Genomic DNA, 17422 nt, shown 5'->3' on the forward strand with positions numbered 1-17422 from the left:
CTCCATTCTATGCCGCCCGTTCCACCTTCCCCGAGAGTTTACTGCGGTCATCATGACTGCTGTATATATCCCTCCCACAAGCAAACACTGCCAGGGCCCTGGCAGAGCTACAAGATCTTCTCAACAAACATCAGATTAAACATCCGGACGCAGCGATGATCGTAGCTGGTGATTTTAATCAGGCGAATTTGAAAAAAGTGATGCCGTCCTTTTTTCAACACATCGCCTGCTCCACAAGAGGAGGAACACACTCGACCACTGCTACACCCCGTTCAGAGCCGGCTACAAGGCTGTAGCGGCTCCACCATTGACGGGGGCTACAAGCTCATCCGATCACGACTCCATTATCCTCATTCCGGCTTATAAACAACGCTGTTGTGTCACGTGAGACAAAAAAATTGACCGACCAATCAGAGGCCACACTTCAGGACGTGCTCGAGGATGTTGACTGGAATATGTTTCAAGGAAGCGCCAGTGACGTCAGCGAGTTCGCCGACAGCGTTATCTGCTTCATCGCGCGGGGGGGCGGGAACGCTCTCTCGTTGTCGGAACACAGTGTGAGAAGAGCATTTTATGCAGGTGAACACCAGAAAGGCTGCTGGCCCAGATGGTATAACAGGACGCATACTTAAGTCCTGTGCCAACCAGCTAGCCCCTGTGTTCACCGCCATATTTAATCAATCCCTGGTGGAGGTCAGTGGTCCCTGCCTGCTTCAAGATGTCTACCATTCATCCCTGTACCAAAGGAACCCTCCCCAACATGTCTCAATGACTACAGACCGGTGGCACTCACCTCTGTGGCCATGAATGTTTCGAGAGGCTGGTCAAGGATCACATTTGTGCCTCCCTCCCCAGTGATATGGACCCCATGCAATTTGCATACAGGCCAAACAGGTCCACTGACGATGCGGTCTCCCAAGTACTGCACAGCGACCCTCTCGCTCTACCCTTTGACCGCCAGTGAAGGGGGGCTATGTGAGACTGTTGTTTCATTGGACAACAGCTCAGCGTTCAACACCATAGCCCCCACCAGACTGGTGGACAAGCTGATCGAGCTTGGTCTGAGCTTCGCTCTGAGCGTCTGGGTACTGGACTTTCTGAGCGAAAGGCCCCAGGCGGTCAGGGTGGGGGGTCAGACCTCCAACACCATCACCCTGAGCATCGGGTCCCCCCAGGGCTGTGTTCTGAGCCCCCTGCTGTACTCACTATACACACACGACTGTGTGGCCAAGTTCAGCTCCAACTCCATAGTGAAGTTTGCGGACGACACAGTGGTGGTGGGGCTGATCTCGGACAACGACGAGAAGGGCCTACGGGAGGAGGTTGAGGTACTGGAACGCTGGTGCCAGGACAACAGCCTGCTCCTGAACATTGGTAAAACCAAGGAGCTATCGTGGATTATAGGAGAGGACAGCAGGGGACACACACACCACTGAGGATAAACAGGGCTACCGTGGACAGGGTGAGCAGCTTTAAGTACCTCGGGGTCCACATCTCAGAGGATCTGACATGGTCAACACACATAGACTCAGACACCTGAGACAGTTAAGGAAGTTCAGAGTATCTGGGAAGATACTCCAGTCCTTCTACTCCGGAGCTGTAGAGAGCATCTTGACTGGAAACATTACTGCCAGGTATGGAAACAGCACGGCACAGGACAAGAAGGCCCTACAGAGAGTGGTGCGCTCAGCCGAGCGTACCACGGGTATTGCACTACCACCCCTGCAGGTTCTATACAACAAGAGGTGCAAATCCAGAGCCTGCAGGATAATGAAAGACCCACACCACCCCAACAACAGCCTGTTCATGCTGCTGAGGTCAGGCAGACGCCTGCGAACCCCAGCTACTAGGACAGAGAGGCTTCGGCTCAGCTTCTTCCCCCAGGCCATTAGAGCCTTGAACACTGAACACTGAACTCTCCACACACAAGCACACATGAGCACACACACGACACACACACTGTACACGCTCACACACTAGCAGCCACTTTAACATGAGCAAGCACACACTCATGATGCACACGCCCACACTTATGGCCACTAAGGAAAGGTCACTTTAAAAATAGTATAGTAGAGATTGTATAAAATAGCAATGTACAGAAAGACCCAGTGCCCCATCCGTAGCTAACAGTGTATTGCACTACCACAGGACCTAGCATGTCCTTCATGCTCTGTAAATAACTATGTACAAATACCGATATGCCCTACTATGTTACTTGTTTATTGCACAATATTGTTTTATTGGATTCTATTATATGTTGTTACTACTGTATTGCACATCGTTGCGGGCAAAACCACCCGCATTTCATTGTATACTTGTATGCCGTGACAAATAAAACTATTGACTTGACTTGACTTGACTCTCTCTCTCTCTCTCTATCTCTCTCTCTCTCTCTCTCTCTCTCTCTCTCTCTCTCTCTCTCTCTCTCTCTCTCTCTCTCTCTCTCTCTCTCTCTCTCTCTCTCTCTCTCTCTCTCTCTCTCTCTCTCTCTCTCTCTCTCTCTCTCTCTCTTTCTCGATGAGGAATGGCAAATTAACCAAATTATTAACCAAATTGCAAAACAGCAAAAGGTGCTATAGCTACTTCTGGGAGAAAAAGCTCACAAAACGCGACAGTCTTCATTTACATTTTCATTTAATTTTCCTTTGGCTTGTGGCGCTGCGTACAAAATCAATCTTTCTAACTCCATTTCCAATATATTAGAGGGATACGGGGGAAGAAGAGGGTATTGATTGGCTGAGTGTTCATTATGTCTGCAGAGCACACACTTGAATTAAATGAAATTGCTGTTTGTTTACATTTTTTCCTCTGTTATGTTCTTTTATTGACGAGAGTGTCGATGGTGTTTTGATAGTGGAGGCGTGGAGAGCGGACAGCTCCATGCCCACCTGGGATTGTGCTTAAAATAATGATCATTCAAAAATAAGAAGAAAATATGTTACCTTTAATTAATCAGAGTATACATTTTATTTTTATAAATTATGCTCTTTCAATCTTTGAGCCACACAACTTGAGGCCAGGGTAGGAGTTGAGTAAGGGAAGGGGAGGGGCTGCTACTGCCTGCTACACCTCAGATGAGAGGTCTATAATTTCACACTATAAGAAGTTACTAGATAGCTATAATAATAATAATAATAATAATAATAATAATAATAATAATAATAATAATAATAATAATAATAATAATAATAATAATAATAATAATAATAATAATAATAATAATAATAATAATAATAATAATAATAATAATAATAATAATAATAATAATAATTAATAATAATAATAATAATAATAATAATAATAATAATAATAATAATAATAATAATAATAATAATAATAATAATAATAATAATAATAATAATAATAATAATAATAATAATAATAATAATAATAATAATAATACACTTTATTTGTACAGCACCTTTCAAGAATTGCCGCCTAAAGTGCGTCACAGCAGAAAATACAATAAAATAGATGAGAATAAATTAGTATAAAAATAAGAAAAAGGGTAAAAGCAACAATACAAGAAAATCGGCAGAAATTGCTTAGAATAGCAGCATAAACAACTATAAAGTAGCTCTCCTTTACAACACAATAATGTGGATGTATAAAGTGGCAGAATTTAAAAGGCTATGGTGAAGAGGTATGTTTTAGCTTACTTTTGAAAATATTTAGTGAGCTAGCCTCCCTAATGTCCATAGGTCAAATATTCCATGGCTTTGGTGCGTGGAATATATAGGGCTTTGTAAGGAGGAGGGCTTTGTATATAAGGAGGAGGACCTTCAAATAAATTCTAAATGTTACCGGAATCCAGTGCAGAGTAGTGGAATGGAATAGTGTGGAATGATGTGGACACTGGAATGATGTGCTCTTTCCTCTTGGTTCTAGTTAATAGCTGCAGAGTTTTGAATGAGCTGAAGTATGATGATGGCGCCCTCCGTGGCTGATGTCTTTGCGTCGTCCTCCCAACAACCAGTGTTGGGAAAGTTCACTTTCTACATGAACTAGTTCAGTTCACAGTTCACAAATTTTAAAATGAACTAGTTCAGTTCATAGTTCAAAATTCAAACTTTTGAACTAAAGTTCATGGTTTCAAAAATGAACAAATTTATAGTGTATAGTTATTTTTTCAATACGTTGCTGCAAGCTATTATTTTTCAAATGTATTGCCACAACCCATAATAGAACCACAGAATACTGGCATTTCCATAACGCTTTGCTGCCGCCCATTCAGTCCACACTAGTAGCAGCTGCGGCTTTCATCTCTACAGTATATTTTAAAAAACATGAGGAAAAACGTGCTGCTTGAATGGTCTTTATTAAGTATAATAATCTAAATATACTTAAAGTCCCAAAAGTGAAAGTAGTCATTGTGCAAACATATAAACATGTGCCGACATAACTCTGTACTAACACAACACGAGGTAGGAACCAGGCTGAGGTAGGTTGTACCTCAAAGTTCAATATTCAAAGTGCAAAACATTTACGGACTTTAACTAAAACTCTTTTAAATGCTCATACACCGACGTCGTAGAGTCTGACTCTGAGCGAGTGTAGAGCCTTCTGAAAGCGCGAGTGCTGCTGCTCTACTACAAGACTCCCCGAAGCTCCGCCCAGAGCGGTTGCCAGATTGTGTGGTTTTCACCATTATTTTAAAGCCTGTTTACGGTGTGTTTTAACTGGGTTTTCGGCTGAAATGCATATGAAATCTGGCACACGTTTGAACGCTGTTATAATATAGTGCTGAGAATGAATGCACTTTTGAATGCCGTTATACAGCGCTGAGAATGAACGCGTTCTCAATTACGTTCATTTAGGGGGGGAAACATCCGTTCAGTTCACGTTCGCCCAAAATACGAACGCGTTCAGGTACATCACTGCCGACAACAACTTAGTTTTTTACTTATTATTGTCTTAATTTGCATCCTAAATACAACGTTATTGCACGCAACAGTGAATTACAACAGAGATGCACTAATGGACATCGGCAAAGCTCACAATGAGCTCACTTATAGTTTGACGGACTTTCACTTTCTGCTACGACGAGACCCCGTTATCCACATCAAAACAACAACAAGACAGAGAGGCAAGAGAGCGGGGCTACATGCTAGGCTAAAGGCTAGGGCTACACCACCGCTACCTAGCCTGCTGCTAGCTAACATCCGCTCGCTCAACAACAAGATGGATGAGCTGAGAACCACGATTACATCCCAGCGTGAAATGAGAGAATGCTGTGCTCTTATTTTCACGGAAACCTGGCTTTTGGACAGCATTCCAGACTCGGCCATCCAGCTAGCAATGCACTCCGTCTACCGCGGGGACCGGACAAAGGCTTCCGGAAAAGCAAGAGGCGGCGGCGTCTGTGTCTACGTGAGTAATAGTTGGTGCTCGGACGTACAGGTGACTGAAAGACACTGTACGGATAATATTGAACTTTTGATGGTGAAATGCAGACCCTTCTACCTGCCAAGGGAGTTCAGTGCAGTGTTTATACTGGCTGTTTACATTCCGCCACGGGGCGGACTCCACAATAGCACTGGGGCTGCTGCATGACGTCATCAGTAAACAAGAGACTGCACACCCCGATGCCGTGTTCACGGTAGCTGGGGATTTTAACCACCGCAACTTAAAGAGTGTCGTCCCGAAATACCACCAGTATGTGAACTTTCCTACAAGGGAGAAAAACACTCTGGACCAGGTCTACAGCAACATGAGGGGAGCCTACAAGGCTGTGCCCAGACCACACTTTGGACTATCTGATTACATCTCAGCCTTTCTCTATCCAGCGTACAGACAACGCCTCAAGCAAGCCCCCCCAGTAAGTGAAACTGTGAAAGAATGGAATGAAGAAACCGAACTGGTGCTTCAGGACTGCTTTGGGAGCACAGACTGGGACATGTTTAAAACTGCTGCTCAGAGGGATGACTCTACTGTGGATTTAGAGGAATACGCTTCCAGTGTAACTGGCTACATCAGCACATGTGTGGGAAACATTGTGCCCACAAAACAATGCAAGACATACCCAAACCAGAAACCCTGGATTAACTGTGATGTTCGGTCCAAACTACATGCCCGCTCCACTGCATTTGTTTCGGGCAACACTGAGGACTACAAGAAGGCCACATATGACCTGCGTAGATCCATCAGCGAGGCCAAGGGACAATACAAACAAAAGCTGGAGGGATTCTACACCACCACTGATTCCCGTCGCATGTGGCAAGGCCTGCAGCACATCACAGACTACAAGCAGGGGAGCAAGGGGGTCACAAACAGCCAATCCTCACTGCCAGATGAGCTGAATGAGTTCTACACCTGCTTCGAGGTCCCCAACACCAACCGACAGAGAGGGGTTCTGACCACGGAGCGCACGCAGGACCCACCACTCACTGTGACAACGGCAGAGGTACGTGCGGTTCTGAGGAGAACAGACCCACGGAAGGCAGCCGGATACATGATACATGGGACACAACTTGTTAACATAGCCTATAATTTTTTTCACCTTTTTTCCATTCTAGAAAGTTTGGTTAGAAGTATATTTCCGGGGCGGTCAGGTGGCATAGCGGATATTGTGTTCGTCACCAACACCGGCGACGCTGGATTCGCTTGTTTGAATCCAGCTCCCGGCGTTGTCACCAGCTTGGCTGGCCGTTCACACTAATACAATTGGCAGTATTAGAGGGTGGGAAAGCTGGAGGGGTGGGTCCGGGTCGTTGTAAACAGCGACTCCTACAGTTCAGTCGGGGCGCCTGCTCAGCGCGGATAGGATCTAAGGGGGGTAGTGTGATCCTTCCACACGTTACACCCTCTCAGTGAGAGTCCGCGCTGCCAGGTGAAAAGAAGCGGTTGATTGGCTAGACGTGTGTCGGAGGAAGCATGTGATAGCCTCCACTCTCCCAGACCGACTGTGGGGGGTAAGTGCGCAGCGACCAGGAAGGGGATTGGGAATTGGCATAACGACTAATATTGGGATGGGAGAAAATCGGAGGAAAAAGGAGGCGGGAAAAGATAAAAAAAAAAAAAAAAAAAAAATGATATTTCCCGGGGGTGCATGATACCCCCTTCTATCTACTACACTAATTAGACCCATAGCCATAATTTAAGATATATTTTAAGCACTCGCAAATCTCCCACTCCTCCCATTGATTAAAGCGGTGGCGCTCTACTGCCCTCTGGCGCACTTAAGCGGTGGCATCCAATGAGTTAAAATGCATGAACATCTTAAATGGCGGAATGTTGAGAAAAGACTTTCTGCCAACTTTATAATTTGTTTTCAGAAAGTCATCACGACCCACAGTCCTAAATATATCTCTGATGAAATCATTTACAGCTTAAATGTGCACATGCATTTGACCAGAGGGGCAAGTAGAGGGCAGACTATTCTACCCCATGCAAAATCGAACAGTATGCAAAGAACGGTTTTATAGGTGAATGTTTGTTATTAATTCATTATTTATTTTGTTTTGATTTATGATGACGTAAGATTGAATACTCTTAAGGATTGCATAGTAATATGTTTAGTAAACAATATCTCAGGCTCTGCTAATGTAAACAACCTGTATTTCCCCCAAACCGAATAGTGCACCTCAAAGTAAATGTAACAAGCAAATAGTTTTGGGCAAATAAAGTTGGACTTATTTTGACAGAAGATCCGTTCCTTTACACACATGTCAGCACCGTTCCATCCATCAACCTCAGCTCAACTAGAGGGGCTGTGTTGTGTTTCCCCTGCGGGCCGTCCAGAGCAGAGGATGGATAGCTGTCAGTGATTTTGCCTGTCGGCGGTGGTGAAGTGCTAAGAACTGTTAACCGGAATCCTGAGGCCCTCCGCCCTCTCACGGCGCGGTCGGGGAACTGAGAGGTGAGTGAGCTTTGAAAGGAGGATGTCAGACGCAGACGGGCGGTATCTAACCTGCGGTATCTAACCTGTGGTGTCTAGTGAGATTCCGGTGATTTTCGGCAGGGAGCAGGCACTCCTAATGGAGGTGTATATTAAGGAGCCAGCTGTCTCTTAGTGCGCCTATGTGATTGATGGGCGGAGACATGCACCATTTACTGGCCACGCCAGAACCGGGAGGAATCTCCATCTTCTCTCTCAGAGTCAGAAGCAATCGCAAGACGCCTGGTGGAGAAGATTGGCCTATTTCCTTGATCCACTAACATACAGAAGAGACAGATCCACTAACACACAGAGGAGACAGATCCACTAACACACAGAGGAGACAGATCCACTAACACACAGAGGAGACAGATCCACTAACACACAGAGGAGACAGATCCACTAACACACAGAGGAGACAGATCCACTAACACACAGAGGAGACAGATCCATTAACACACAGAGGAGACAGATCCACTAACATACAGATGAGACAGATCCACTAACACACAGAGGAGACAGATCCACTAACACACAGAGGAGACAGATCCACTAACACACAGAGGAGACAGATCCACTAACACACAGAAGAGACAGATCCACTAACACACAGAGGAGACAGATCCACTAACACACAGAGGAGACAGATCCACTAACACACAGAGGAAACAGATCCACTAACACACAGAGGAGACAGATCCACTAACACACAGAGGAAACAGATCCATTAACACACAGAGGAGACAGATCCACTAACACACAGAGGAGACAGATCCACTAACACACAGAGGAGACAGATCCACTAACACACAGAGGAGACAGATCCACTAACACACAGAGGAGACAGATCCACTAACACACAGAGGAAACAGATCCACTAACACACAGAGGAGACAGATCCACTAACACACAGAGGAGACAGATCCACTATAACACACAGAGGAGACAGATCCACTAACACACAGAGGAGACAGATCCACTAACACACATAGGAGACAGATCCACTAACATACATAGGAGACAGATCCACTAACACACAGAGGAGACAGATCCACTAACATACAGAGGAGACAGATCCACTAACACACAGGAGACAGATCCACTAACACACAGGAGACAGATCCACTAACACACAGAGGAGACAGATCCACTAACTAACACACATAGGAGACACACACACACACACACACACACACACACACACACACGCACATGCACATGCACACACTCACACTATCACTCTCGCTCTGCCCCCCTCACTCACACACACACACACACACGCACACGCACGCACACACACACACACACACACACACACACACACACACACACACACACACACACACACACACACACACACACACACACACACACACACACACACACACACACACACACACACACACACACACACACACACACACACACACACACACACACACACACACTCACACACACACACACACACACACACACACACACACACACACATACACCTGCAAATCAGTATGTTTCATATTCAATCACTGTAGATAAATGTGTGCTGGGGACGCCCATCACTCATGGTGAGTAAAGAGCAGAGACAGACTTAACATTCCGCTGTGTATCTGTGCAACTAGTGTGTTTTACATGTATATTCATCTCCCAAGCTTCTTTATGAGGTCACCTTTTCTGAATCCTTGATACGCTTTTACAACATCAGACTAGTATGAATCCATGTGTGAATCTAGATCTACATTCTCATATCCAGAATATATTATATGTAGTATCTTGGCTGGGTGATATGACCAAAAATATCATATGTATGTTGTTATGTCTGACAGTATAATGATATTTTATATTATTTGGTTTCTCCAATACAAAATACTGCCCATTTTCTCAGTAGGAGTTAGATCATTTTGTGTACTGTACTGTGTAGGGACTGTCCTGCTCCACTAGGGGCAGGCTTTTCTCATTCACTTTATCTTTATCTTTATTACGGATCCCCATTAGTCATCACCGCAGCAACAACTAGTCTTCCTGGGGTCCACACACAACAAAAACAGTACATACATACATAACATTATAGTAGCATACATTTAAAAATATATTCCAATATTCCTACATATAAAAATATAAAAATATTTCCAAATAGCATTACAGTACACAAACAGAGTATCAGATCACAGAAAATACAATAAAAGGGATTAAACTCTCAGACAGTCATATCTTTACAGTGTAAACTACAGTATCTGTGTTTTTCTTTAATGTAAACTAATTTCTTTTTCTCTCAATGCTCTTTTCAAATTATTTTTAAAACTTATCTTACTGGTTATCTGAGTAAGATGTACTGGCAGTTTATTCCAATATGACATGGCTCTATATAACACAGTTTTCTTTGCTGCATTGGTTTTTGGTAGTAGCAGTGTGAACGTTTCCCTACAGGCATGCCTAGTATTATACTTATGTCGATCATGTGTACATGTTAGCTGTGAATACAAACAGATAGGTTCTCTTGAGATATATATATTCCTCATGAACAAGATCAGGCTGCACTCCAGTCTGTCTTCCACCTTCAACCACAACAGCTTGGTATGCATCCCCTCCACACTGTTTCTCATTGAGCAGTTCAGGGCCAGACGGGCCGCTCTGTTCTGAGTGAGCTGGATCTTATTGAGCTCTTGTCTTGAGGCATTAGACCAGACAGCTGGACAGTAGTCAAGGTGAGAAAGAACTAATGACTGTATCACTTGCTTCAATATCAGATCGGCTAGAAAATACCTACACCTTCTGATAATTGAAATACTTCTGCTCATTTTGGCAACCACATTGTTGGTGTGAGTTGACCATGAGAGTGTTCCATCAAGTGTGACACCCAACAGCTTTGCCTCTCTAACTTGCTCAATAGCTGTTCCGTCTAAAGATATACTTAGCTTCACGTCTTTTCTTATAGTATGCTTGGATCCCAATATTAGGCTCTTGGTTTTTGAGATGTTTAACTTCAGCCTGTTTTCAGACACCCAAGTGGACACTAAGTTCAAATCTCTCTGAAGGACTTCATTAAGCTCTTCTGTCTTGTCTGATGATGCATACATTTTAGTATCATCGGCGTACATAACCATACATGTATTTTCTAATACCCATGGCAAATCATTTGTAAAAATGGAGTAGAAGAGGGGCCCCAGGCAGCTTCCTTGTGGAATTCCACACTGTAGGGATTTAAAGTTGGACAGGGTACCATTAAACACAACACATTGATGTCTGTTACATAGATAGCTTTTTATCCAGTTAACAGCTGCAGTTCTGAATCCATATGCAGTTAGTTTTATGAGCAGCAACTCGTGATCTATGAGGTCAAAAGCTGCACTGAAATCCAGTAGTACAGTACCCACCATTCGCTTCCTGTCAATTTGTTGTAGCCAGTCATCTGTTAATTGTGTTAAAGCTGTACATGTAGAATAACCCTCCTTATATGCATGTTGGAATTGAGAATTTATACTGTTTTCTGAGAGGTAATGCTGAATCTGTTTAAAAACAACACCTTCCATGATTTTGCTTAAAACTGGCAAGATACTAATAGGTCGACTATTTGCTCCATTAAAAGGCTGTTTAGCATTTTTTGGAAGTGGAGTGACCTTAGCTATCTTCCACATTTGAGGAAAAACACCCTCACTTAGACATAGATTAAAAATATGACACAGTGGCTTTGCTACAATTCTGGCTGCCAGCTGGAGCAGTTTACCATCTAAGTTATCATGACCACAAGGTTTGTCACACTGTATGGACAAGAGAAGCTTTTCCATTTGCTCTAGATTTATATCCATAAAATCAAATTCACATTTTTTTGTATGCATAATATGCTGTTTAATTATTGATTCAGACAGCTTACCATCCACTGGCAGCATTTGATTCCTTATCATCTCCACCTTATCAATAAAATAATCATTAAAATGATTGGCTATATCTCGAGGTTTGGTAATAAATCCACCAGCTGCTTCTATAAACGAGGGCATCGTATTTGTTTTATTATTTCCCATGACCTCATTTAAGGTTCTCCATAACTTTTTGCTGTCACCTTTAATTTCTTCAAACTTGGATTTATAGTATTGTTTTTTCTTCTGTGTATTCATTTTGGTGACTTTGTTTCTCAGAAAACGGTAGGCCTGCCAATCATCCGAGCCACCGGATGCAATAGCATCCTTTTTCAATTGATCCCTCTCTTTCATACAGCTTCTCAACTCCAAATCAAGCCAAGAGGCTTTAGTTGTTTTGACTGTTAATTTCCTCATAGGGGCGTGTTTGTCACAGATGGATGAGAACAGTTTCATAAATAATTGTAAGGCATTCTCTGTACTCGTTAGTTCAGTCACATTATCCCATTGTATCTCGTTCAAGTCTTCAACAAACACATTTTCATTGAAATTATTGTACATTCTCTTGTATATAACTTTAGGCCCAGCTTTTGGCACCTTAGTTTTCCTTGCTACTGCAATGATGTTATGATCACTAAAGCCTACTGGCACAGATACTACTTTTGAACACATCTCCACAGAGTTTGTGAAAATGTGATCAATGCAAGTTGAAGATCTTCCTGTGCACCTGACGTTAACTCTGGTTGGTGCATTCACAATCTGTGATAGATTGCACACATTGGCCACATCACTTAATTTCTTTTTTAATGTACATGTTTTGGAGAACCAGTCAATATTAAGGTCTCCAACAAAATATATTTCTCTGTCAATATCAGTGACTATTTGTAGCATCTTGCATATATCTTCAAGGTACTGTATGTTTGAGCCCGGTGGTCTGTAGCAGCAGCCTATTAGAATTGGTTTAAGGTGAGGTAGATGAACCTGTAGCCATAGCATTTCCACACCAGGTGCACTTAGATCTATTCGTACTTTGACAGGTATATGTTCTTGAATATAAAAAGCAACACCTCCTCCATGCTTATTTCTATCAAGCCTGTATAAATTATACCCCTGTATTGCAACCTGATTGTCATCTATCGATGTGTCTAGATGTGTCTCAGATAGGGCTGTAATATGTAAAGCATTTTCAAATAGGACAGAACTCAGTTCTTGTACCTTGTTTTTTAGACTACAAATATTTAGATGGGCAATTCTTAGTCCCTTCTTCGGTAGTTGTAAAGTCATTATGACATTATGATGGATGATCACTCTTCGGTCTTGAACCCTGTGGAAGACCCACTTGATCAGGGGCAGGAACCCCAGAGTTGACTGGGTGGGCGCTCTGTTCCTCTGATGTCGCCTGGGGCTTACTGAGTGCCCCTCCTGTCACACCATGTTCACCTGCTGGTGGCCTGCTGGCCATCTCTGGCATGGCACCTGCTTTGGTTGAGACTTGGAGGCTTTGTTGTTGGCCAGGTGGCTGTTGAATATCTTCCTGGTCATCAGCCCGCTTCTTTACTGGTGGGCTGGTCCCAAATTCTGAGCTTAGTGATCCAATTTCCCTCTGTCGCTTCGCGCTTATGGCCTTTGCAGGTTGGAAATAAGATCGAATTGATGATGGGTCAACTTCTTTCTTACTTCCAGAAGAGTTGGGTCTTTGACTGGTTGTCCTGGTGTTCTCTTTGACAGGTTTGTCCTGACTCTCTTCATGTCCTTTCATTGCTCTCTTGGTCTCCTTCTTTTTCTTATTCTTCTGTTTGTTTTTCTTCTTGGTCACGTCTGTAGCTACAGTAGGGACCTCATCTCCTTTCCCCTCCATGGTTTCAGATGCAGTCACCTCCTCCATCTCCTTCACCTCCTCCATCTCAGACTCCCCTTCCTCACTCTCGATTGGCTCTGTCACATCTTTAGAGGGGGGAGGTTTTTCCACATACTTGTTGTAGGTCTCCTCAATGACTCTAATCGACTCTTCAGTGGCTGGACTGTATTTTGGGTTACGTTCACTGTCATGTGTCGGCTTGCCATGCTGTTGTATGTTTATCTGTCCATAGTAGAATACCTTAACCCAGTGTGTACCCATCTTCACAGACCGAGGAATGTTCTTGGAGGGCATGGCTTCTATGTAGACCATCCGGTCTCCATTGGAACAGTTTGTCAGCTGGTTGTTGTATCGAATCATTCGTTTCATGATATTGCCTACCATCTTACACCCTCTTTGACTCAAAAACTCAGTCACAATGCTATCATCAGCAGATTCAGGTAGCTCTTTAATGTTGATCTGAACTGCATTCTGATTAGCCATGCGTGATTTAAGGCTAAAAGGGTTGTCATCTTTCAGGTCAATATGTATTCCACGAACCACGATTCCTCTCATAAGGAGTTTGGCTCTTGCTTCTTTATCACACAGGTATATACGCCAGAGTGCTCCAACTCTTTGCACTGACCTTAGATGATTTGGGTGGACCTCCTGTATGAGGCAGTGGTAGATCTCTCCTTCTCTCACTGGTTTCTTGATGGACTCATCTCTTGTTAGGATTTCCCTCTCCATAATGAAGACAGGGAGGATTGCTTCATTTGTCAAGTTGCGCCCAGCCACCACACTCCATGTGTCCTCTTTGGCTGGGCCCGACTCAGCCATGTTGCCTTGTTTGTGTCACCGATGTCTGTTTACTTGTTGCCAGATGCCTGTTTCCAAGCTCCAGCCGAGAGGCAGGAGCTAGAAAACACAACTGCTCCACAGCCCAAAGTCGTATGTAGCACAGGTTCAAGGTTTAAAAAAGAATTCCACTGAAAATGAGTATGAAAATTAGGTTTTTGTCCACAAAAAGTCAGGGTGAAAATACAAAATGGCCGTCCCCGGGTGTATGGTGCCTGGCTGCTGCCAGGCCTCACTCAGATGGAAACTGGAGTTTAGGCTCAATCCAAATTCAGTCCCTGATTTGAATTAAAAATCAAAACTGCTCCTTTGCAAGTTTAAAAAATCCACTTATACACCACTGATGAAAATTGGTTCAAAGAAATACTGAGGATTGTCTAGATTTTGGATAGATTGTTCCAACACTACTTGACCCTAAAACAACACACGTATTTGCAGTTGTGAAGGCAAATCCAAATCAGGAGTGTGAATGTGATCGAGCAAAAGTACTCTACTGTGGCTTACTATGAACCTACCGTCTGTAGGTAAAATAGGTTTGAGAACATCATATGAAGACTTAAAACGGACTACTGTCCTCACTTACTCAATGAGCCCTTTTCCTTCCTTCCTTCTCTCTCTCTTTCTCTGTGACTAGGCTGGTGGCGGGGCTGGCTTTGGGGCTGGCTTTTCTAATTCACAGGAGCGATCTTTTCTACTCTACGTTGGCTTTGAGAGTTGTGAATGAATGAATGAATGAAAACTTTATTTAACAGATTGCAGAATGGGTACAATACAGTACGGCTCAATACATACAATTGTTAAGGGGATGCAGACCTGAGAAAGACGTTTGTCTTGTTTCCATCAGGGTCCCCCATTTTCAATTCATATAGACATTTATGACATACACAACATACATGACATTTATGGCATAGGGACATATAGGTATTTAGTACTGATACATTTGTAAATTGTGACATAATCGGTATTCAAATATACAGTACTGTTACCCCTAGATCCTGACAGAGTATACATATGATGGGGAGGGGACTGTACATTAGGAGGGGGTGGGTGGGTGGGAGAGAAATATACATACGGTGGAGAGGGAATATATACATGTTTGATTGATTGAATTGATTGAAAACTTTATTAACAGATTGCAGAATGGGTACAGTACAGTACATAGATGTAGCAGTAGGCCTACTGTCTATCTGTATGTCATGTATGGGGACCCTGATGTAAACAAGACGAAAGTCTTTCTCTGGTCTGCATCCCCTTAACAATTGTGTGTATTGAGCTGTACTGTATTGTACCCATTCTGCAATCTGTTAATAAAGTTTTCAATCAATCAATCAAAACAGCTCAATACATACAATTGTTAAGGGGATGCAGACCAGAGAAAGACATTTGTCTTGTTTACATCAGGGTCCCCCATTTTCAATTCATCATAAACTGTACTGTGCAGGACAGTGATGCAACAGTAGCAGGACAGTGGATCACAGTGATGTACTGTAGCAGTAGCAGGACAGTGATGTAGCAGGAGTCAGGACAGTGGATCACAGTGATGTAGCAAGACAGTGGATCACAGTGATCATTTTGTGTAGTGTACTGTGTAGGGACTGTCCTGCTCCACTAGGGGCAGGCTTTTCTCATTCACTAGGCTGGGGGCGGGGCTTGCTTTTCTAATTCACAGGAGCGATCTTTTCTACCACATTGTACAACTGCCGAGTCCCGAGGCTGGTAAGTGCTAGTTAAAATGTACAGTAGTGCACAAACTCTACGTTGGCTTTGAGAGTTGTATTATACTGATATAAAAGTTATGCTGTAGGTTGTATGTGGGAGGGGGGCGGGGGCCTGCGTCGCCCACAGTATTTGGTTAACGTTACTGTGGGAAGTTATGCTGTAGGGTGTGTATGGGGGCGGGGGGGGGGGGGTACGTCGTCCACGGTCTATTTAACGTTATGTACAGTAGTTGTGTTTGATTGATTGAAAACTTTATTAACATATTGCAGAATGGGTACAGTACAGTACATAGATGTAGCAGTACTGTCTATCTGTATGTCATGTATGTCATATATGTCCTGATGAATTGAAAATGGGGGACCCTGATGTAAACAAGACGAAAGTCTTTCTCTGGTCTGCATCCCCTTAACAATTGTGTGTATTGAGCTGTACTGTATTGTACCCATTCTGCAATCTGTTAATAAAGTTTTCAATCAATCAATCAAAACAGCTCAATACATACAATTGTTAAGGGGATGCAGACAAGAGAAAGACGTTTGTCTTGTTTACATCGGTCCCCCATTTTCAATTCATCATAAACAGGGGTGTAAAAAGTACCCAGAAATTATACTTTACTACTACTATTATACTAAGTACACTGTACAACTGTACAAGCAAAACTGTACATTGGAATATTGACGAAACCATACTTGGTCATTTACTGTACATTGGAGGGGGTTGGGTTAGGACATTTACAGGGGCCAGTTTCGAATTGCAGTCTCCCGTAGTTGCTCTTTGAGAGTGGTTTTGAAAGTGGGTAGTGATTCACATTCCTTTACAGCAGGGATCAGCAACCTTTTTGATACGAAGTGCCATTTTAAAATGTTCTTGTTAACCAGTGTGCCATATCAATGTTAAGGTTAATTATGACACCACATCACAATGTAAATCTCCAACAGATCTGTAATTCTATTCCATCCATATAGGCAACGTGCATAGCAATAGTTTTAATAACCATTTTCCTCTCATAAATATATAAGAGAATGCTGCCGTCTTTATGAGATGCTTGCTTGCCATACCTGGACACATTCAGCCTTGTCTGCCTCATCCTTTAAAGTTCTCATGTTTGGTCTCAAAATGGCGTTTAACACTCAATGTTCGGCAAACAACAACAGACTGACCCTTCTCATTGGCTCTGACCATGAAATATCCCTGGTATATCAGTCAACCTACAGTAGCATAAATAACAGGCTGTGCAACTGCCAATGGCTGTGAAAGAGGTAACTCAACATTTCCAAAAAG

This window comes from Notolepis coatsorum (genome assembly GCF_963971535.1).
Source record: "Notolepis coatsorum genome assembly, chromosome: 16".
NCBI classification, from domain to species: Eukaryota; Metazoa; Chordata; class Actinopteri; order Aulopiformes; family Paralepididae; genus Notolepis; species Notolepis coatsorum.